Consider the following 22,805-nt stretch of genomic DNA (forward strand, 5'->3'; position numbering starts at 1 on the left):
AAACAGAAATGGGTAGGTTCAGATTGGATATTAGGAAGTTCTTCCCCATGAGAGTGGTGAGATGCTGCAACAGGTTGTCCAGAGAGGTGGTGGAAGCCTCATCCCTGGAGGTTTTTCAGGCCAGGCTGGCTGTGGCTGTGAGCAACCTGCTGTAGTGTGAGGTGTCCCTGCCCATGGCAGGGGGGTTGGAACTGGATGATCCTTGAGGTCCCTTCCAACCCTAACAATTCTGTGATTCTAATGTAATAGTTACTGTGTTTGGGGGTAAAAGGCATCTAAAAATACCTGCCCCTAAAAACCATACAGACAGCTGTCACATCTGCTGCCTGAATAGATTAGTCATTATCCTCATTAACAGATGCCAAATCATCTCTGTTTTCATAATGCAAGCATTTCATATTAGGTAATTTGTAGTAATTTTGAATGGGGTTGGATTCTTCAGCTCCTGACTGAGCTGGTGCTTTAAAGCAGGACTCTGCTGAGTACTGCAGGATCAGGTCCAGGTATCTCTCACTTTCTTTACCTACTACAGCCCAAGATCAGCTTTGCCAGGAATCCAGCATGTAGATTTCCTCCTCCCCCACCCCCTGAAGAACAGCATTGTCTCAACAGCTTTTTCTGTAGCTGGTATCTGTGCATGTCTAAGATGTTTGGTGTGAGGTTTTGTCTTCTTCACGTTCATCTCAGTGGCAGTATTACCTGAATGAAAAACACCGGATGTGACTTTCTGGATATAACTGCTCTATAACTCCTGCTTATAGGGAAGAACATGCTGTTCTGTAATTGCAGAGACAGCACTGGCACAACTTGTAGACCTCTGCAAAGCACTGCAGAGCTGCCATTCATAAGTACCAAGAGCTAAGTACAGCATGAAAAGCATGAGAACCTGCCAAGTTCCTTGCCACTTCCTCCTCCTTCTGACCAGGTTTTCAATTAGCAGCTTGTAGAGGCCCAGCCTGTGGTCCTCTTTTCATGCAGTATGCATAGTTTAATTCCCCAGAAGAGGCTGGAACTACAGAGGAAAGGAAAATATCCATAGTTTTGTGATGTTAGGTGTTGGGAAAAGGCAGTTTACTGACAGTGTGATTCTGGGAGGAGGAAGGAAAAGCTGGGGGTAGCAGGCAGTGGGAAGAGGAAGAAGTAGCTAGAGTGGGTCTTGAAAGCAACAGGATCTCACTGGATCTCTGGTTAGAAAGCAGAGAAGCCCAGAACTTTACCCTCCTTGTAGTCCTTGTGTAAGGTTAACCTTAAGCAGTAGTACCTTGAGAGATGCACGTTCCAGATGAAGCCCCATGTCTGCCCAAGTGCTCCATACAGCAGAGGTGCTAAATGAACGTTTTGAGCACCTGGCAATGCTTCCCAGCATCTCCATTTAATGCAAACAGAAGAATCCTCACCTATAGGGCCAAATAACTCATTGGTGTAATTCTTTGTGGTGGAGTCCTGTCTCCAGGTAGTAACCAGTGTCTCATAGTGGAGGAATACAGTATATAGAATTAACCAGGTTGGAAAAGACCTTCGAGATCATCAGGTCCAACCTGTCACCCAGCAGGTGAAAGAAACTGTGTGACACCAGTACCAAACATACCCCTTGGAAAGTGGTGTGCAAAAAGGGGGCTGCTGTACTCTTCTTTGGGTTTGGGGTTTAATAATCCACGATGTGTCTGTGTGTGGAGTATGTCAGCCATCTGATAAATGCACAGGTCATGTTAGGGAGGTCCCCAACAGACAGCAGAAGTCTTATGGCCAGGTGAGGAGGAGAAAAGCCCCTCTGAATTCCTGTGCTCATAAGGACATCTCAAAACAAAGGTCAGTCTGTGAGCTCTTCTAAAACTAAGGGAGTGTGGCCATGGCCTGCTGTCCTGTTTCCTCACAGTCCAGAATGGAACCACAAGAGGGTTCCTCAGTGTTACATCAGGATGATCCTGATCCTTTACTAGCCGGTGTACATAGATTCATAGAATTGTTTCAGTTGGAAGTCCAACCTTCAAACATACTAACTAGGTAAGTACAGAGGCTTGTGGAAGATGCATCTACTTTTGCCTCCCTGTCTCTTTCCCTCTGCTGGGAGCTCCAGTGGGAAGGGATAAACTGACTTATGGCAAATGTATGCACAGCTACAGTGGAAGCCTTGGAGTGAAACTGTGGTAACAGAGCTACAGCACTGAAAGTGCCAAGGAAGGTATGAGCTCTGTGGGCAAGAAGCTACATCTGTGAGGTGTAGGTGTGGCTGCCACTGTAAAAATTGGCCTAATCCTCGGTGATGGAGCAACTAAAGCTAAGCCTTCACCCATTGCATTGGCATGAGGCCCCTAGAGAGCTTCACTCATACTGAACCATCTATAACCCTGCATCTATTCTGTTATTAAAAATATAACAAGTGCAGCCTTGAGGGGAGTGAGCAGGGTTCCTGTTGATGGTTGGACTTGATGACCTTAAAGGCCTTTTCCAACCTTTGTGATTGTATGGGAAAGGCAAGGGGTAATGGCTCTGAGTTACTCTTGGGGAGATTCCAACTAGGCTCTGGAAGAAAGTTGTTCTACATGAGAGCAGTTGGACATAGGAATTATCTCCCAAGGGAAGTAGTGGGCAGTTTAAATACTTGGCTTGACAGGGTGCTGGGCCAGCTCGTTTCAATTCTGCTATTACCTAGAAAGGTTGGAACAGATGACCCTTGGGGTCCCTTCCAACCTGATATTCTGTGATTGTGTGACTCCTAAGGAACCAACCATAGTTGGTTTCCTTGCACCTTCCCTAAATGTTGGAGAGGGAGAATGGACCCTTCATGAGGATCTATAAGCATTTGCCCTCATCTCCTGCCAGAAGCTGGGCTTTGGAGGAGAGTGCTTTGCATGGATAGCTGAGGGGGTTGTTGAGCATGTTTTTTGGGTGTGTGGAAACTGGGCTCAGCACACTGGGCTCTCTCTGTGTGCTGGGGAAACACGGCCACTCATAGAATGGTCTGGGTTGGAAGTGACCTCCGAAGGTCTAGTCCAACCCCCTCTGCAGCAAGCTGTGGTGGGTTGAAATTACATAAAATTGCCAGACCAGCTCAGTTAGAAAGCAAATGAAGCTGTATTTACAAGCAAAACTACAATCTAAATATGAAATGCAATGAATGTGTACAAAACAGACAATATTTACAGATATGTACAATTCATAAACAACCCAACCCCTCCCCTGGACAAACCAGGGAGCTATTCATAGCTTCCCCTTCCCTGCTCCTTTCCCTACTGTCCTGTACACATGGGACAAGAGAAACAGTAGAGTTGTTGTTAGTTACTTCACAGAATCTTAGAATCATAAGGGTTGGAAGGGACCTCAAGGACCATCCAGTTCCAACCCCCCTGCCGTGGGCAGGGACACCTCACACTACAGCAGGTTGCTCACAGCCACAGCCAACCTGGCCTGAAAAACCTCCAGGCAGGAGGCTTCCACCACCTCCCTGGGCAACCTGTGCCAGTGTCTCACCACCCTCAGGGGGAAGAACTTCTTCCTAACCACAAGAAGAATGCATTCAAGGTCAGCAAAGCCAGCAGAAGCCAAAAGTTAGTATCTGCCAGAGTGAGGAAGCTGAAAAGAGGGAATGTTGGTGTACAAAAGTAACTGTATGGAAGGTATCTGTCCAACGGGGTTATTTAGAACTTACTCTTTTCCTTTTCACATCCAGTGGTAATTTATTTACCTTCTACCACTTTCTGTTCAGGATCTGTGGCAAATTTTCAAGGTACAGCCTAAAACTACCAGATAAGGAGGGGCATTCTCAAGTAGATCAGGCTGCCCAGAACCCACTCCTCTGAAGGGAGGGAGAGATTTGGAGAGGTGCTGCTACAGGGAGCAGTACGGCCGGGTGAGAAGTTTGTCAGCACTTTCCCTGTAATCCTCTGGTAAAAGGCTGAGATGTTGTGAATTTCATACATAAAAGGGAAAGTATCACATTTTCCCCAAATTCTTCAGGAAATTGCTTTCATATACAACTCCAGAATTTGGCTGCCTTACAGAGACAGAGTGTCATTTGCATGCCATTACCAGGCAGTAAAAGCCTACCACTGACTGCCTCCTCTACATTAGCAATCTTTAGGGATCCTCCGAGGGTCACCCCTGAGGTCAGGTTTGTTTAGTCTGTTCCATAACGGTGTAAAGTGGACTTGAATGTGTACCCTGCTCAAATAATACACAACCTGATTGATGCTTAAGCATCAGTAAGTGTTGTATATATGCTGCAGTTTGCAACGTTGTGGGCAGAGGAAAGCAACGTGTATTCGCCAGCAAATTGTTTGGGCAAACAACCTGATGTGGCTTTGAGAAGTGAGTCATAATTTTGAGGGGATATTTCATTCCATATTTTAAGAGGAGAATCTTTTTTCTTTCCTTGAGAACTCTTTTTTTTTCTTTCTTTTCCTTTTTTTTGGGGGGGTGTGGGGTGGAAATCCCCTCTGAGCCCTCCCTGTCTGTGAATTCTTCTGTGTGTTTACTTTTAATTCACTCACCATCCATTCACTGATTGCCTTGCAGTTCAAAACCAAGGTTCCTTACATTGCATTATTCAAAGATGGCTTAATTAAAAATAGATCATGTCTTCTGCCTTGTGCTTAAGCAGCCTTGTGCTGATTGGTTTCATAGAGGCCTGGATGATGCTTCAGCCCTTCACAGATCTTTCAAAAGGAATAATAAAAAGAAAGGGAGGGAAGAAAACCAAGGTGGAGTCTTTTTCATCCTTAATGTCATGATTTAGAAGGCAAGACTTACTCAGCACAGGCTTAGGAGAATAAAGGGAGAGTAGAGACAAGCTGATGTATGAGTGACTTTGTTCTCTCTTCATTTTTAAAGTACTGTAAAAGTAAAAATCTGGTGTAAATCCTACCCTTACCATATTTTTCTGGTGCTTCCCTTTTAGTAAGGCTTCCATGATGCAAATATAAGTGGCATAAAATTATACTGCTGAGGACAAAACTGGGTGAGGCAAAATGTTCTTATTGCCATTTTTTATGGCTAAGCCATAAAGTTGTAACCAGTTAGTTGTAAAGTTTTCTCCTCTTCTAATTTGTCAGGCATGTGGGCTCAGAGGCATCCCCCCCTCTTCCATCCTGTGATCATTGCTGGATCAATATATCTGTGATGCAATTTTCCATTTCATCCTTGCATTAAGAAGCTTAATTCTTTTGCTTTGTTTAGTGAAGGAATTGTTACTAGGGAACAAATACGAGATCCTGGCTCTTAAGAAGTCAATTGGAGCTGTGGGTTAAACCTGAGGTGGGGAAAACAATGGAAAAGAGAAGAAAGCAGAGAATCAGTTTGGAGATGACACCAAATTGGGAGCAGGCATTGATCTGTTAGTGGGTAGAAGGGCTCTGCAGAGGGACCTGGACAGATGGGCAGAGTCCAACAGGATGGCCTTTAGCAAGTCCAAGTGCCAGGTTCTGCACTTCGGCCACAACAACCCCATGCAGTGCTACAGGCTGGGGACAGAGTGGCTGGGGACAGAGTGGCTGGAGAGCAGCCAGGCAGAGAGGGACCTGGGGGGTACTGGTTGACAGCATCTGAAAATGAGGCATCAGTGTGCCCAGGTGGCCAAAGCCAGTGGAATCCTGGCCTGGATCAGGAATAGTGTGTCGAGCAGGGAAGTCATTCTGCCCATGTACTCAGCACTGATTAGGCCACACCTCGAGTCCTGTGTCCAGTTCTGGGCTCCTCAATTTAAGAAGGACATTGAGATACTTGAATGGATCCAGAGAAGGGCAACAAAGCTGGGGAGGGGTCTGGAGCACAGCCCTGTGAGGAGAGGCTGAGGGGCTGGGGGTGTTTAGCCTGGAGAAGAGGAGGCTCAGGGGAGACCTCATTGCTCTCTACGACTACCTGAAAGGAGGCTGTAGCCAGGTGGGGGTGGTTCTCTTCTCCCAGGCAACCAGCACCAGAACAAGAGGACACAGTCTCAAGCTATGCCAGGGCAAGTTTAGGCTGGAGGTGAGGAAAAAGTTCTTCCCAGAAAGAGTAACTTTCCATTGGAATGTGCTGCCCAGGGAGGTGGTGGAGTCACTGTCCCTGGAGATGTTCAAAAAAAGATTGGACACGGCACTTGGAGCCATGGTTTAGTTGTCTGGAGGTGTTAGGTATTAGGTGGTAGGTTGGACTTGATGATCTCTGAGATCTTTTCCAACCTGGTTGATTCTATGATTCTATTCTATGATTTTTGCCTTCCAGTCCAGTAGCTCAAAAGGACTCTCAACTCCTTAGTGTGATACAGAAGCTGACAGGTACCTGTAGATGGTAGTTTTTTTCCCCAGCTCACTAGCAGAGTCAGCATCCACCAACACATCTGTCTGGTTTTGTTTTGGGTTTTTGTGATCCTCAGTAGCACCAAATGATGTAAGTCACAGTCTAGCAGAGCTGATAATCTGTGTCATAGTCTAGCAGAACTGTTTGCTGGGCTTTTGGAAGTGCTGTTTGCAGGTGCACCAGAAGCAATGATGCTTCCTTTTCTGTGCTCAGTATGACTGGCACAGCCAGCTGAGTATTTTCCTTCATCCTGCAAAGAGAACCCTCATGCTCTGCTGTTAACCAACTGCTGCTGGCCAGCTCTATCTGGGGATCAAACCTGCCTGGTTGTAAAGGTTTGTGACTCGGATCCAGGCTCACTGTGCTGTTGACGGAGAAGCAAATTCTTCCTGTGATAGGTGCACTCTGGTGTGAATGTTCTCATCCATGAAGCCTCCCATGGAATACTTCGTTCAGTTCTGGGTTCCCCAGTTTCAGAAGGACAAGCAACCACTGGAGAGAGAGTCACTGAGATGCTGAGGGGACTGGAACCATATGAGGAAAACCTACCTGGGGCTGCTTAGCATGGAGAGGAGTCTGAGGGGGTGGATCTCACTAACACTGATCAATACCTAAAGGGTGAATGTCAAGAGCCAAGTTCTTCTCAGTGGTGTCCAGCAACAGGACAGGAAGCAGTGGCCACAAAATGGAACAGAGGAGTTTGCCATGTAAACACAAGGAACACATTCTTCACTGTGAGGGTGGCAGAGCACTGGGATAGGATGCCCAGAAATGTTGTGGAGTCTCTGGAGGCATTCCAAACCCACCTGGCTGTGATCCTGTGTGGGTTATCCTGCTCTAGCAGGGGAGTTGAACTGGATGATCTTCAGAGGTCCCTGCTGACTCCTGCCTTTCTGTGATTCCATGTATGAATTGCTTTCTGTAAAGGCAGTTCAGGTCTCTGGGATGTGCGATGTCCGATGTCCTCTGAGGGAGGTTCTAATTCATCAGAAGGTGAGTACAATTATGTTCTAGGCCTCTTCTGGGAGAATCTAAACATGATAGTTTTCTGGTCTCCCTATGCCCCCTTATTGTCCTCTGCACAACATTAGAATCATAGAATGGTGGAGGTTGGAAGGTACCACTGGGGATCAAGTCCAACCCCCATGCATAAGCAGGATCACCTAGGGCAGGTAACACAGGAACAAATCCAGGTGGGTTTTGAAAGCCACCAGAGGAGGAGACTACCTCTCTGGGTACCTTCACAGTAGAGAATTTTTTTCCTCATGTTGAGGTGGAACTTCCAGTGTTACAGTTTGTATCCACTGTCCCTTGCCCTTTTGCAGGGCAACACTGAAAAGAGCCTGACCCCTTCTTCTTTGACACCCACCCCTCAGATATTTATAGACATAAGGTCCTCTCAGCCTTCTCCAGGCTGAACAGCCCCAGGTCTCTCAGCAGTTCCTCATTACGGATGTTCCACTCCCTTCATCATCCTTGTAACCTTCTCTTGGTCCCTGTCGCTCCTGAACTGGGGAGCCCAGAACAGGACTTAGTACTCCAGGTGTGGCCTTACCAGGCCAGAGTAGAGGGGGAGGAGAACCTCCCTTGACCTGCTGGCCACACTTTTCTTGGTGCACCCTAGGACATCATTGGTGGTCTTGGCCCCAAGGGCACACTGCTGTCACATGGAGGATTTAGTTGCTTTGTCTCCCCAACAGGGAGAGCTTCCTTTCCTCCACCCTAGCTAGGTTAAGCTCAGCTTCTGCTTGGAAGTTTTACAGGCGTGGGGTGTTTGGGTTTGTTTTGTGTGTGTGTTTGGTTTGGGTTTGTTTTGCCTTTGCTTGTTTCTGTTTACAACCTTCTGTAGCTTTTATTCCCCCTAGGATCTGGTTCAGGAGAAGGATAAATCTGACTCTGAATTGGCATATTCTGATTTTCCAGTAACTTTCAAAGACGACACAGGGAATCCCTTGCCAAAATGTAATCATGCAGAAAATGCCAAATGGAGATCACCATATAGATTATTTTATAATGTGGGCAGATGAGAGCAGCTGGCATAGAAGCCAGAAACTGAGCACTCACTGCAACAAACTCTAAATTGTTGCAATTTGATGCAGGCAAGGGAACTGTGTTAGCTTTTTGGCTGTGGTCTTGATGCTCTCTTTGGAAATGTATGCTGCCATTGTACCGAGCAAATCGCAGCAAAAGGCTGCTTGTGTTTATGTTGGCTAAAGCTTTGCCCAAGTGTACATGGCAAGCTTAATTTATTGCTACTTTAACTTTGTTTAGTCACTGAAGGGCTTTATTTATGCTGGTAAATTCAATTAGTGGCTAACAGTGACAACACAGCTAAAGAAATGGCAAGAGTCATTATCACTAAATCACTTTGTTGCTGAGTTCCCTTAATTAAGCAGGGGTGGGGGGGAAATTGAATCCCTGGACATTCAATAGAGTATAGGGTGGTAAAAGAGTGATTAATTGAGAGATCAGTTGCTTTCCTTAGGAAACTCCATTTCTGTTACCTACTCTGGCAAAATGAGAGCAAAAATAAAGCTGGAGCGGTGTCTGAACTGCAGAGCTACTTGAAGGCAGATTAGAAAAGTTTTATAGATTCTCTGTAAAGTAAAATAAATGGCAGGAAAGTGATATTCTTTATGCAAACATTTTTCATTACAGTATGTGTCAGTCCCTTAGTGAGAGCTCATTAACGTTTTAAAAATCACCTTTAATGGGCTACTCGTTATCATCACCATCAAATGCTTCACTTGTCCGACATTCTAGCGTTTAGAGCAGATTAAAGCCCAAATTACCCTCTAGGTACAGGGCATATCCAGCTACTCAGGGGGTGAGGGGGGAGGAAGAAAAGAATCATTCTGTGAAGTCGTGGCTTATAAGCAGTGAAAATTAGGAATGCCGAAAGCAGCCTTCTCTGAAAAGTTCAGGAACATGTCTCGGGGTGGTAGCTGTGGTGTTGAGCAATTCCAAAGCAGAAAAGGAAAAGGTTCCTCATCTTCAATCCCTCATGGAGAAGATATTTGGGTAAATGCAGTTGTGGAACAGGCACCCTAAAACCTGGCCTCCAGGGCTGTTGTTCAGCTGGGAGGCTGGAATAGCACAGGCAGCAGGTCAAGGGATGTGACCTTTTTTTCCCCCCTCTACTCTGCTCTGGTGAGACCCAGCCTGGAGTACTGCATCCAGTTCTGGAGCCTCTGTTATAGGAAGAATCTGGAGGCGCTGGAAGGTGTCCAGAGGAGGGCCACAAAGATGAGCAGAGAGCTGGAGCTGCTCCGCTATGAGGACAGACTGAGGGAGCTGGGGCTGCTCACTCTGGAGAAGAGAAAGCTCCAAGAAGACCTCCTTGTGGCCTTCTGGTATCTGAAGGGGGCCTGCAAGAATGCTGGGGAGGGACTTTTGAGGGTGTGAGGTAATGATAGGACTGGGGGGAATGGGGAAAAAAAAAAGGGATGGGTAGATTCAGATTGGATGTTAGGAAGAAGCTCTTGCCCATGAGGGTGGTGAGAGACTGGCACAGGTTGCCCAGGGAGGTGGTGGAAGCCTCCTGCCTGGAGGTTTTTCAGGCCAGGCTGGATGTGGCTGTGAGCAACCTGCTGTAGTGTGAGGTGTCCCTGCCCATGGCAGGGGGGTTGGAACTGAATGCTCCTTGAGGTCCCTTCCAACCCTAACAACTTTATGGTTCTGTAACAAGTTACTGTTTCCTCTGAGTGGAGTAAGACTTGTGGGTAATGAGATCTCTGTAAAGCTTTGCATGAAAAGCTGTTTTAGGAGAGAACTCTCTCATTGTTACTCGCTCTGTGGGATCTAAAAACTGCTCTGAGCAGGAGCAGAAAGAGCACTGGATGCAAACATTCTTAGCTTGTTTAAAAACAAACATTTTGAGCTTGTTTAAATTGGCTCAAGCTTCTCAGTTTCAGTGGAAGTGTACTCATTTACACCAGCAGAGAAATTGCCAGCCACTCTGTTTTATTTTTTTCCTGAGGATGGTGGCTGGGAAGAGTGGAAACTCAAATGTTGATTGAGAATTAGGCACCCTGACATGTTTGGATTTATTGGTCACTGCCATGCTCAGGTGTGCTGCTGTGATGAACAGCAAGGGTCATAGAGGTTACTTTAGCAAGGTAACCCCTAAAGCATGTACATGGTGGTAACTTTCTCCTTTGAGCAGGAAAGCAAATATGGGTAGAAAGTTGGACTTGAACTTAAAGGTCTTCTTACAGCCTGGTGAGGCACGGGAACAGGTTGCCCAGGGAGGTGATAAAAACATCCAGGGATGAGGCTTCTAATGCCAGGCTGCATGTGGCTGTGAGCAACCTGATGTAGTGTGAGGTGTCCCTGCCCTGCCCATGGCAGGAGGGTTGGAACTAGATGATCCTTGAGGTCACTTCCAAACCTGATAAATGGTTCTATGTAAAGAGGAACCAATCCTCAGCTGGATGAGTTCTGATGAGGCTGTCTGATGCATGTCAGTCATGGGTTTGGATCTGACTTTGCCTTTCCTGTCTCTGGGTTATCTGAACAGTTTTCCTGCATCACCAGTATTCAGAGGTGCTCTTGGGACTGTGGTTTAAGCATGCTCTGGCAGCGGGGGTTGGACTAGATGATCTTTCGAGGTCCCTTCCAACCCTGAACATTCTATGGTTGTGATGCTGTAGTGTCTTGCTAATTCTTCCTGGTTGTGGTGAGATATCCCAAGGGGGCCTCTTCTGTCAGTAAAAAGAACCTGGAACTGTTAAAATCCTCCACCTCTGCACCTTTTCATCTGTTTCCTCCGAGAACTTCAGTTTATTTTTCAGAGCTATTGAGCTGTGAATTGTGCTATACAGCCAGGCTCTTGGGTTTAACATGAGTAAATTCTCCCTGGTGAGATGGGGTTTGGTTAAAGTCCTGTATCAGCAGTCCTTTGTTTAAAGGTGTTCTGAAATTGTCTAGTCTGGGCTAGTTGTGATCTGGGCTTCATGGTGAGGAGATATCTCCTGCTGAGTTGACACAATGCCTCGTGGGAACAATAAAACTGTACCTTATGGTGGGACTCGATCTTAAAGGCCTTTTCATAGAATCATACAATCAACCAGGCTGGAAAAGACCTGAGGTCATCAAGTCCAACCTAATACCTAACACCTCCTGACAACCAAACCACGGCTCCAAGTGCCACATCCAAGCCTTCTTTGAACACCTCCAGGGATGAGGACTCCACCACCTCCCTGGGCAGCACATTCCAACAGCCAATTACTCTTTCTGGGAAGAACTTTCTCCTCACCTCCAACCTAAACTTCCCCTGGCACAGCTTGAGACTGTGTCCTCTTGTTCTGGTGCTGGTTGTCTGGGAGAAGAGACCAACCCCCCACCTGGCTACAACCTCCTTTCAGGTAGAGCACTAAGGTCTCCCCTGAGCCTCCTCTTCTCCAGGCTAAACACCCCCCCCCCAGCTCCATCAGCTTCTCCTCACAGGGCTGTGCTCCAGACCTCTCCCCAGCCTCATTGCCCTTCTCTGGACACATTTAAGTGTCTCTGTGTCCTCCTTTTATTGAGGAGCTCAGAACAGAAATGATGCCAACATAAATGTTTCTGATTTTTCTCAGTGAAGGCAGTCCTTCAAAAGTGATGGCTGAAGTCTTGACTAGGAAAGGATGAACTTCCTGGTCCATCTTGCAGTTTGTACTTGGAAGAGCTCCACCACTCTGGTACTCTCACGGTATCAGTGGTCCTGAGAGCACCTCTGGCTTGCTTGAATGCTGGCAAGAGGAGAGCCAGAGCAGCCTGGCCAGCCTTTCTCGGTGGGATTGTTGCAGGCCACATTATTCCTGGGCACAGTTTTGACTCCTGAGTTGAGCCACTTTTGAAGTCTTCAGGTAGACCTACCTGGCCTGCAGTAACTATAGTGTAGAAATACAGCAGAAACAACTGAAGCTACCTTATTGCTACCAGGGGTTTGGCTGACAAAGGTTTGGAGAGAGAACTTGGAAGCTATCACCTCTCTTTTGTACCCACTGGTGCAACAGGCATCACACTTTGGGGTACCAGTGGTACAGCTACCATTTATTGCTACTGTCTGTTCTATATGTGAGTCCCAAGAAAATCAAGAGCTCTGAAGGATTCTCCAACCACCATTTGCCACCAGCCTACTCTTGGGTGACACATAGGCCAGCTGGAGAATTTTGGAGCAGCAGACATGTGATTTTTATCATGCTGGTGCATTCCCTTGCTGCTGCATCTCTGCTGCACTTGGAAATGACGACAGTGTAATTACCTAACAATTATCTTGTCAGCTGGCAGCAGAATGCAAAATTCAGACTGAGGCAGGACATGAGAGTGCAGTCAAACACTGGGCTCTTCTGATATGGCATTTTCCATGCTAACCTTGCATCTGTGTCATCACAGAGGTGCAGGGGTTGGAAGGGACCTCTGAGGATCATCTCTCTAAGTCCAATGCCCCGGCTGGAGCAGGATCACCCAGAATAAATCACACAGGAACATGTACAGGCAGATTTGGAATGTCTTCAAAGAAGGTGACTCCACAACCTCTCTGGGCAGCCTGTCCCAGTGCTCTGCCACCCTCACAGTGAAGAATTTTTTCCCTTGTTTACATGGCAAAGAGAAAGTTCTGGGGAGACCTACTAGTGGCCTTCCAGTACCTAAAAGGGGCCTACAAAAAGGATGGATAGTGACTGTTTCTGAAGGCCTGCAGTCACAGGATTAGAGGCAATGGCTTCAAACTAGAGCAGAGCAGATTTAGGTTGGATGTTAGGAATAAGTTCTGCACCATGAGGGTGATGGAACACTGTGACAGGTTGCCCAGGGAGGTAGCTGAGACCCCATCCCTGGAGATAATCAAGGTAAGGGTCAACAGAGCTCTGGGCAACTTGATGTAGTTGAGGGCATCCCTGCTGACTGCAGTGGGGGTTGGACTAGGTAACTTTTAGAGGTCCCTTCCAACCCAAACCATTCTATCATTCTGTAAGGATGGTAACTGCAGATTCCACTGACTGGAAAAAAAATGAAATGCTTAGTTGTCTGCTGAACAGAAATGGCACTTTGTCCTTCATGCAATCCATGCCAGAAAGACTAGAACTCAAAAGCAATGGAAGGAACCCAATGAAAAAGCAGAGAGCAGCAGCATACAACTACAGCCTTCCACACTGCTCATTGCCTCACCAAAGGGATAGAGAAGAATTAACACCACTGTTGGAGATACTGATAAGATTCATGAGTCAAAAGCTGTAGGGCTTTGTCCAGACCTAAAATGAATGGTGAAAAGTGCTCCCTTGATGCAGCACAGGTGTTTCCCAACCTGGGGAGTAAAATGGTGCATGAAATGGATCAGTTGTTCAGGACCTTGTGTCAAATCTTGAACAACATTAACTGAACTGTCTCTTTTCCCCTGCATCTGCAGATCCTTAACTTGCAGCTCATCTCTGAAGGGCTTTCTTTGTTCTCTTCTCTCTTTCTCTCTTCTTTCAGAGACAATTCCTACATGCAGGGTTGCAGCAAGGAGAACTTTCAGGCCTTTTTGACACCTTTCTGGGTCAACCATCCTATTGGCCTTCCAGCCTCATGGCTAATATCATACCTGTCTTCTGGTGTACTCCCTTAGCATGGTGATAAATGTGGCTTATTGCTAGATCAATAGGACTTCCCACCAGCTCATAGCAGAAGGGAGTTAGTAACTATGAGCAGCTGTGGTAACTTGAGGCAGTGGATTGCCTCAAGGCCATAGTCCCTCAGGTGTCCCTTCTCTGGTGTGGTGCATGCATGGACCACAGTGCCGTAGGGACATTCCTCAGACATGGAGTGCCTCCTTCCCTGGATGAGTCTCCCCCTCTACATCCATTGCTTTCATCTCTCCCTCCACTCATCTCCTCTACCACTTCCCCATGTGTTTCTTTCCCTTTGTGCCTGCTGTTTGTTCTTAGATATCTCTGTGATGGGACACTGAGCTTCAGAGCCAGCTGCCACCTGTCTGGGACAGTTTGTGGCCATCTCCAATACTGGCCCCACTGAAGCCCCTGGGTGCTGAATCTTGAGAGTTCATGCATGAGTCAGTTGAGTGCTTATCTCAAGTCACCTCTGCAGTCATGCATGAAATGGTCAGGCTCTCATGCATGAATTCAGTGCTTATGTGTGACCTAGTTGTGCAGTCATGTCTGAGCTGTTGGGGTGTCTCAAACCTATTGTATGCCCATGTGTGAGGTAATTGGGTGCTCAAGAATGAATTAATTGTGCCCCTATGCAGGGGTTAATTGGATGATGAAGTGTAAGTTCTTAGAACACTCATGCATGGTCTGGGCACTCATGCACAGACTGCTTGGGCTCTCTGGCATAAATTAATTAGGCAGTTGGATGTGAATTAATTGTGCACCCATCTTAGAATTCATTTGGCACTCAAGGCTGAGCTGCTTGTGCTCTCATGCATGAACTGATGGGCCATTTGGGTGTGAATAATTGTGTCCTCATGCATAAACTGAATTGGCACTCATGCACAGATTTATTGGGTGCTCATGCATGACCTTACTGAACATCCAAGTGTGAGCTAGTTGGGCATCCTCAGGGACTTTATTGGACACTCATGCATGGATGCAGGAAGCCATGCAGTTGATGCCTGGAGAGGCACAAGGATGTGTAGGCATTCAGGCTGGTAGAATGTTAACCCTGCAGTCTGATCTGTGGGGATCAGAGGGTGAGAGTTTGTGGAGAGTGCAGGTTCTCAAGGTTGTGACTGGACTAACTCCAATATTCTAGTCACAGAATAGCAGGGGTTGGAAGGAACCTCTGGGGATCTAGTCCAACCCATCCTGCTAAAGCAAGATCATCTGGGGTAAATTGCACAGGAACAAGTCTATGAGGGTTTGGAATGCCTCCAGAGGCAACTCCCCAGGCTCTCTGGGCAGCCTGCCCTAGTGCTCTGCTACTCTACCATGAAGCATTTTTTCCTTATGTTTATGTGGAACCTGCTGTGTTCCAGTTTGTGTCCATTGCCCACTGTCCTGTCACTGGGCACCACTGAGAAGAGTCTGGCTTCATCCTCCTAACACTCACCCTTTATACATTGATCAGCATTAGTGAGATGCTCTCTCAGTCTTCTCCAGGCTAAACAGTCCCAGGTCTGTCAGCCTTTCCTTTTAAGGCTGATGCTCCAGCCCCCTCAGCATCTTAGTGGCTCTCTGGACTCTCTCCAGTAGTTTCTTGTCCTTATTGAACTGAGGAGCCCAGAACTGGATGCAGTATTCCAGATGAGGCCACACCAGGGCAGCAGGTGGTTTTCCCTTGACCTAGTCTACAAGGTCAAGGGGTGATGCTTGGAATAGATAAAAGTTCAGGCTGTGGTGATGATGATGATAAAAACCTCTTAATGTGGCTCTCTGAGGGGAGCAGTAGAATTTTAGTTGTTGCCATGTGCATGTTTACGGTATTAAAACCATACAGTCTGCTGCACTTATTGCTACGATGTTAATCCCTACTCCCTGTTCTGGGTTGAAGCATGAAGCTTACAATTTCTGGATATTAGGAGGGTGAGGATGTTGAAAGTGGAGTTTGAAATGTATTTATGGTGGAACAGCTCTTAAATGTGTGTTTTGGAGAGGCAATCCCAAGCACTGATATAGGCTGGGCAGGGACTGGCCTGAGAGTAACCCTGAAGAAAAGGCCTTGGGGGTGCTGGTAAATGAGAAGCTCTACAGGAGCCAGCAGTGAGCACTTGCAGCCCAGAGAGCCAGCAGAGCCAGGGCTGCAGCAAGAGAAGCACAGCCAGCAAGTCAAGGGAGGTGATTCTTCCCCTCTACTCAGGTAAGACCCCATCTGGAGTACTCTGTCCAGTTCCGGAGCACCTGTTACAGGAAGCATCTGGAGGTGCTGGAAGGTGTCCAGAGAAGGGCCATGAGGTTGAGCAGAGAGCTGGAGCTGCTCTGCTATGGAGACAGACTGAGAGAGTTGGGGCTGGTCAGTCTGGAGAAGAGAAGGCTCTGAGGAGACCTTCTTGTGGCCTTGCAGTATCTGAAGGGGGATCCAGGAAAGCTGGGGAGGGACTTTTGAGGGTGTCAGGGAGTGATAGGACTGGGGGGGGATGGAAAAACACACCACACACCTTCCTGACATCCAACCTGAATGTACCCATTTCTAGAAGTTCTTCCCAATGAGGGTGATGAGACACTGGCACAGGTTGCCCAGGGAGGTGCTGGAAGCCTCCTGCCTGGAGGTTTTTCAGGCCAGGCTGGCTGTGGCTGTGAGCAACCTGCTGTAGTGTGAGGTGTCCCTGCCCATGGCTGGGGGCTTGGAACTGGATGATCCTTGAGGTCCCTTCCAACCCTAACAATTCTATGAAGATCTTTTCCAAGCAAAATGATTCTGTGATTCTAATTTACATCTTCCAAGGTGGTCTCCAGAGAGCCCAGAAGCATTTAGCAGAGCTGGGAGTCAAGCATGAGAATCTTAGCTTTAGAGTAAGAGCCTGCTATAGGATGTGCTAACGAGTGCTCAGCACACAAGGAAGGCTGCTGGTCACAACAAACAGCTTGTAGTGCTGCACTGGTCCAAGCTTGTACAACATGGTGCACATCTCCACTGCCTGGTCCAGAGGGGGAAGAGTGGAGCTTGTGATTGGTGTGTATTGAGGTTGTGATGATGTTGAAAGTAGACTTTATGGATTGATGCTGAAACAGTTCCTGTGTGGCTGTTTTGACAGAGGTGAAGGGTGGAACATGTTGGTAGTAGACTGCAGGGCTTGCTTGCTGTATTCACATGTGAGTGCCCAACGTGTTCACACATGAGTGTCCCATGAGTTCAGTCTTGAATGCCCAATCTGTTCACCCCTGAGGACACAATGAGCACATGCTTGCCTGCCCAGTTACTTCTTGCATGGGTGCTCCATCGATTCATGCATGAGAACCCAGCGGCTTCATGCTAGCATGCCTGATTATTTTACTCACCAGTGTCCAGCTGAGTTATGCATGTGTGTTCAATCTGAAAAGAGCTCAGGAAAATGCCACTGCTAGGAGTCCCCAGACTGAGGAATCATAGAATTGTTAGGGTTATTTTTTAGGGAATTGTTAGCCAGCAGGTCAAGGGAGGTGATTCTCCTGTACTCTGCTCTGGTGAGACCCCATCTGGAGCACTGTGTCCAGCTCTGGAGCCTCTATTACAGGAAGGATCTGGAGGTGCTGGAGGGTGAGCAGAGGGCTGGAGCTGCTCTGCTCTGGAAACAGACTGAGAGAGTTTGGCTTGTTCAGTCTGGAGAGGAGAAGGTTCAAAGGAGACCTTATTGTGGTCTTCCAGGATCTTAAGGAAGGCTCCAAGAAAGCTGGGGAGGGACTTTTTTAGGGCACCAGGGAGTGATAGGACTGGGGGGGAATGGAGCAAAACTAGAAGTGGGGAGATTGAGATTGGATGGCAGGAAGAAGCTCTTCTCCATGAGGGTGGTGAGGAACTGGCACAGGTTGCCCAGGGAGGTGGTGGAAGCCTCATGCCTGGAGGTTTTTCTGCACAGGCTGGATGTGACTGTGAGCAACCTGCTGTAGTGTGAGGTGTCCCTGCCCATGGCAGAAGGGTTGGAACTGGATGATCCTTGGGGTCCCTTCTAACCCTAACAATTCTGTGATCCTATGATTTCAGTCACCATTAAAATGAGCACCTTCTTATTTGGCTGCCAGTGGTGTGGTCTTAAAATAGTTATGAAGCCAAAGGGTTGGGGACCATTGGTTAAAGAAGTGGCTATTGCCAGGAGCCTTGTCAATAAGGCACCTCCTCTTTCTTTGCAGGTGACTTCTGCTCAATATGAGGAACTCAATGTTTCATCCCCCTGAGTAGGGAGTGAGCCAGCACAGGGGCACAATCCCTTCCCTGGTCCTGCTGGCTATACTCGTGCTGATCCAGGCCAGGATTCTGGTGGCCTTTTTGGCCACCTGGACACACCCTGGCTCATTTTCAGCTGGCTGTCAATCAATATCTCCATGTCTTTTCCAGACTGCTTTCCAGCCACTCTGCCCCAAACCTGGAGTGTTCATGGGGTGGTTGTGACCCAAGTGCAGAACACAGCATTTAGCCTTGTTGAATCTCATCCCCCTGGCTTCAGCCTGTGGATCCAGCTTGTTCAGGTCCATCTGCAGAGCCTTCCTACCCTCAGCAGATCCACACTCCCTCCCAGCTCAGTGTCATCTGCAGACTTACTGAGGGTGCACTCAGTCCCCTTGTTCAGATTGATTGAGAGCAATACAGAGATAATGTATCTTGTCACTCCAAAAGCTGCCAGTCTGGGAGGGAAACCAAGTAGCTCTCTTTGTAACTTGACTGGAAAATGAACAGGAGACCATAAGCTTGTCCATCTGCCACTTTTTACTTGCATAACACCTGACCTGATGCATGCAGAGTTGTATATTTGGACTGCATAATTCAGTGGTTCTGTTACTGTTTTTGAGCCATTCTTGTTTCAAGTGGAAAGCACTCTCTGCTCCATCTGTGGTACCTTCTTTAGCCCAACAGCATCACCCATGAGGCTCACTTGTCACTAGTTTTGATGCTTGGATTGCATCAATTTGGGGGACTTTTTTTCAAGCACAGAAACTGTGATTTATTTTAGTGTGGGGTTTTCTTTTTTCACAGTAGGCTAAAGCAGGGGTGAAAAGGCAAAAATCTCAGGCATGCTTGGGCATCTCCTGCTGTGATTTAATGTTGTGGTTTCTCCACCTCAAAATGAAAGAATGACAAGCTAGAGCTGTTTGGGCTTGAAGATGCGAAGTGCAGATCTCTTCTGGGGCCTGAGTTGTGCTGTTCCTGTTTACCTTGAGCAGTGGTCTGCTCTTTAAGTGGTGTCCCTGATTTAGAGCATACTTAGCAGGTGTGACCTGGCTGGAATGAGGCAACATAAGAGAGGAGTAGAAAGGAGTCAGTCTCCTGGAAAGCAGGCACACACAACTCTGTTTGCTGCACACAGAACAATGCAGAGGCATTAGCAGACTCTGCAGCGCTCTTGGAAAGTGTCTCTGGTATCAATTCTGTTTCACTTTGAGCTGGAGGCAAAGGGATATATTTGTGCACTCATGCTCCTTCCCAAGTGGAAGGTCCTCACCTGTCTTGGGTCTCTTTTGAAACATTTACTTACACTGTGACCTAATTGTACCTTGGAGGTGTGAGTTTAGGGACGGGGCTGGATTTCATGCTCTGCAGCGCTGCACATGCTAGCAGCTTAGAGAAGAGGGAGGAAAAGCTCTTACTCCCCTTAAGGGACCTGAGGACTTAGTGCAGTGTTTGTGCTGCAGCTGGCAGCTATCCAAGAAGCTGCATTAGCACCACCCTCCCATCAAACTGCCAGAGCTGCTCTGCACTTTAGGGCACTGAGTTAGTGCCAGTGTAGCTATGTGGAAGGAAAAGATACTAAGGATGAAGGACTCAAAGCCTTCTTTTCATCTTGAGCTGGTACACCTTTGCTGCTTGCTATTAGTGTTGCAACACAGCAGCTGGATGGCAAAGGGCTGTGCTGTCCACACACTGAACTGAGAGGGCTTAGGATAGAGTGTGGGAATTAAAACCAAAGAGGGAAAACTGTCATAATTTCAGGTAGTAAACCATTTTGTTGCACCTCTGACACATTGTATGGGATGCAAGGCACCTGAAATAGAGCTGTGCAAACCGCTGCAGCGTGAAGACAAGTCATGCTGCTATGGTGTGATGTGTGGATATATCTTTTCCAGGAAGGATGAAAGAGCTAAGTGAGGTTCCTTTTGTGGCCATAGTTCTCTCCCCTACTCTCTGCCCCCTAAGTTAAAGGATGGAGGATGTGTGGTCTTAGGTGTCCTCCTTCTCTTCCTTTTGCTCTAGTTCCTCTCCCTACAGGGATTTAGGATGTAGATGAGCTGCCTTCTGAATGTGAACATTTGTAACCTGTGGTGGCAAATAAAGTTCAGAGGATTGAGAACCAATCTTTCTCAGCTGCCAGGTGGCCTTTGAACATTGCTATAACAGACACTGGTTTTGTCTTCAGCAGTTTCTTTCCTTGTACTTCAGCCTGGATAGAGTTTACAGTGAGTAGCAATGGAGTGGACAACATAGTACATCAAATGCTCTCTCCTGTCTCAATCTCTTGGCTGTGAGTAGCAGTGAGAGACAACTGATGTGGAGCCTGAGGATTCAAAGCTGTCAGACCCAGGCACAGACCCCATCTAGGAGTTTAGCTGGCTGGGTTAGAGTTCAGCTGGCAGAGCCCAAGGTCAGTTCATTCACTGATAAGAACTGCTGTGAAGAAAGCTAGAAGTGTTGGCATGGCATGCCCCTCCTTTCCTTTGGGAACAGTTTTAAGCTAGGGCCTTGCTGCTGGCCCCCACCCATGCTCCACTGCAGCCTTGCAGCAGCTCTTATGAGTGGTTGTATTCAGCCACAGCTCTGATCCAGACCTGGACTTGCTGACTGGGCTTCCTGGTTTGACATCAGGCTTGCCCTGGATGATCATTGGACTATGACTGATCACTCTCTCTCATCCTGATCCTGACCTCAACCTGCTGATTTCTGTCCCAGCTTTCTGTTGGTGAGGTCAGTGCTGGTTACCTTCTTTATCCCAAACTGTTCCCAGCTTCCTGTCCTTCCCTCACTGCTCCCTGACAGCAAACATGGAGGGCAATAGTGAAGCCCCAGCTTAAAAGCAGTTCCCAAGGGAAATGAGGCGCAGGAGGTCTCTCCAGAATGACCTTGACAGGCTGGACAGATGGGCAGAGTCCAACAAGATGGCATTTCACAAGTCCAAGTGCTAGGTTCTGCACTTCGGCCACAACAGCCCCAAGCAGTGCTACAGGCTGGGGACAGAGTGGCTGGAGAGGGACAGGCAGAAAGGGACCTGGGGGGTACTGGTTGACAGCAGCTGAACATGAGCCAGCAGTGTGCCCCGGTGGCCAAGAAGAGGAGGCTCAGGGGAGACCTTGCTCTCTACAACTACCTGAAGGGAGGTTGTGGCCAGGTGGGGGTTGGTCTTTTCTCCCAGGCAACCAGCACCTGAACAAGAGGACACAGTCGCAAGCTATGCCAGGGGAAGTTTAGGCTTGAGGTGAGGAGAAAGTTCTTCCCAGAAAGAGTCATTGGCCATTGGAATGTGCTGCCCAGGGAGGTGGTAGAGCCACTGTCCCTGGAGATGTTCAAAAAAGGATTGAATGTGGCACTTGGAGCCATGATTTATTTGTCAGGAGGTGTTAGGTATTAGGGTGGACTTGATGATCTCTGAGGTCTTTTCCAGCCTGGTTGATTCTATGATTCTCTGTACTCCAGACAACACTGAGATGGAGAGAATATAAACAGGGTTGGAAGGCAAGGGACAGAGCCAACAACTCATCTGCGGAGGAGCTAGGAGCAAAACTGCTGTCACTTCTCTTGTAAGTCAAGAAAAGCCAAAGCCTTAGTTTTGCTCTCACAGGCACAACTCCTCTGGGCTTGGGGGAGAAAGTCTGAAAGGGTCTCAAGGTGCATCTGCAGAGGCAGCCTTGCTGTGCTAAGCCCCAAGCTCTGATTAACGCCGCACGTGGCAGGAATTCTGCATTGCCACTATAGCAATAAAAAGTCCCCAAAGGTTTCTGTGATGTTAATTTTAGTTCGTTTGAGATAATCCAAGTAGGGCTTAAATAATACATGAGACTTGTGTGTGGTGTACTCTAGCTTTAGTGGACAGAAATCTGCCTCGTCGGCACCGAGCAGCCCAACCAGGAGACAGGACACAACTAGTTTTTGGTTGCAGTTTTGCTGCCTGTTTCTTCTTCTGGCTTTCATCTCTCCCTCTCTTTCCCACCTCCTCTTTTTCTTTCTTTTTGTTGATTGGCATCACCTCACATGCTTAGGATGTCTGCCTGTCTTCTCAGAGTGTGAACACGTTCCTCAGAATGCTGATTTGTTCGTTTCACACCAGTGTCAAAATGACTTATTAAATCCGGCACCTCCTGATACTTGCTGCCTGATGTGTTGCTATCCAAACATCAGATGACAATAAGCATATGCACCTGCTGGCCCCTAGCAAACTCATTTAGCTTGATAAAAATGTCATGGCAATATGCTTTAAATCACTGTCCTTGTCATCATTGTTCCTTGCTAGCTGCAGACCCCTTTCCTGTGCTCAGTGCAGTCATTAGGATGCTGTTCCTTCTAGCCTTGATTAAGCTTTCTCCCCCCCCCCACCCCCCAACCTGTAGAAATCTTTTAGCAGTGGCAGTGTCATTTCATCAAGAAATGGATTTTGCTCTCAATTAGCCAACATGCCACCAGGGTTGCTTGAGAGGCATGGGTGTGTAAAAACCTGCAGGCGAAGATCATTGTCTGGGATGCAAAAACAAACAGCAAAAAAACCACACTCAAAAAAACCCCACAAAAAACATCAGTGTCTTGGGAATAATTGGCAGCTCCATTGACAGTGAGTTGGTTCTAGCAGTGACAATATGCTCTGTACCTGCTTCTGTCTAGTTTCCAGTTGGTTCACCTCAGACTTGGGAGCAGTTCTGTATATAGCAATGTACAATAGAAGCTGCTGGGGGTCGGAAACCATTCCCCACCTTTTCTCCTGTCACTGGTGAACT

Source organism: Melanerpes formicivorus, unplaced genomic scaffold, assembly GCF_026170545.1.
Source record: "Melanerpes formicivorus ecotype bairdi unplaced genomic scaffold, bMelFor1.0.p_v2 SCAF_25, whole genome shotgun sequence".
NCBI lineage: Eukaryota > Metazoa > Chordata > Aves > Piciformes > Picidae > Melanerpes > Melanerpes formicivorus.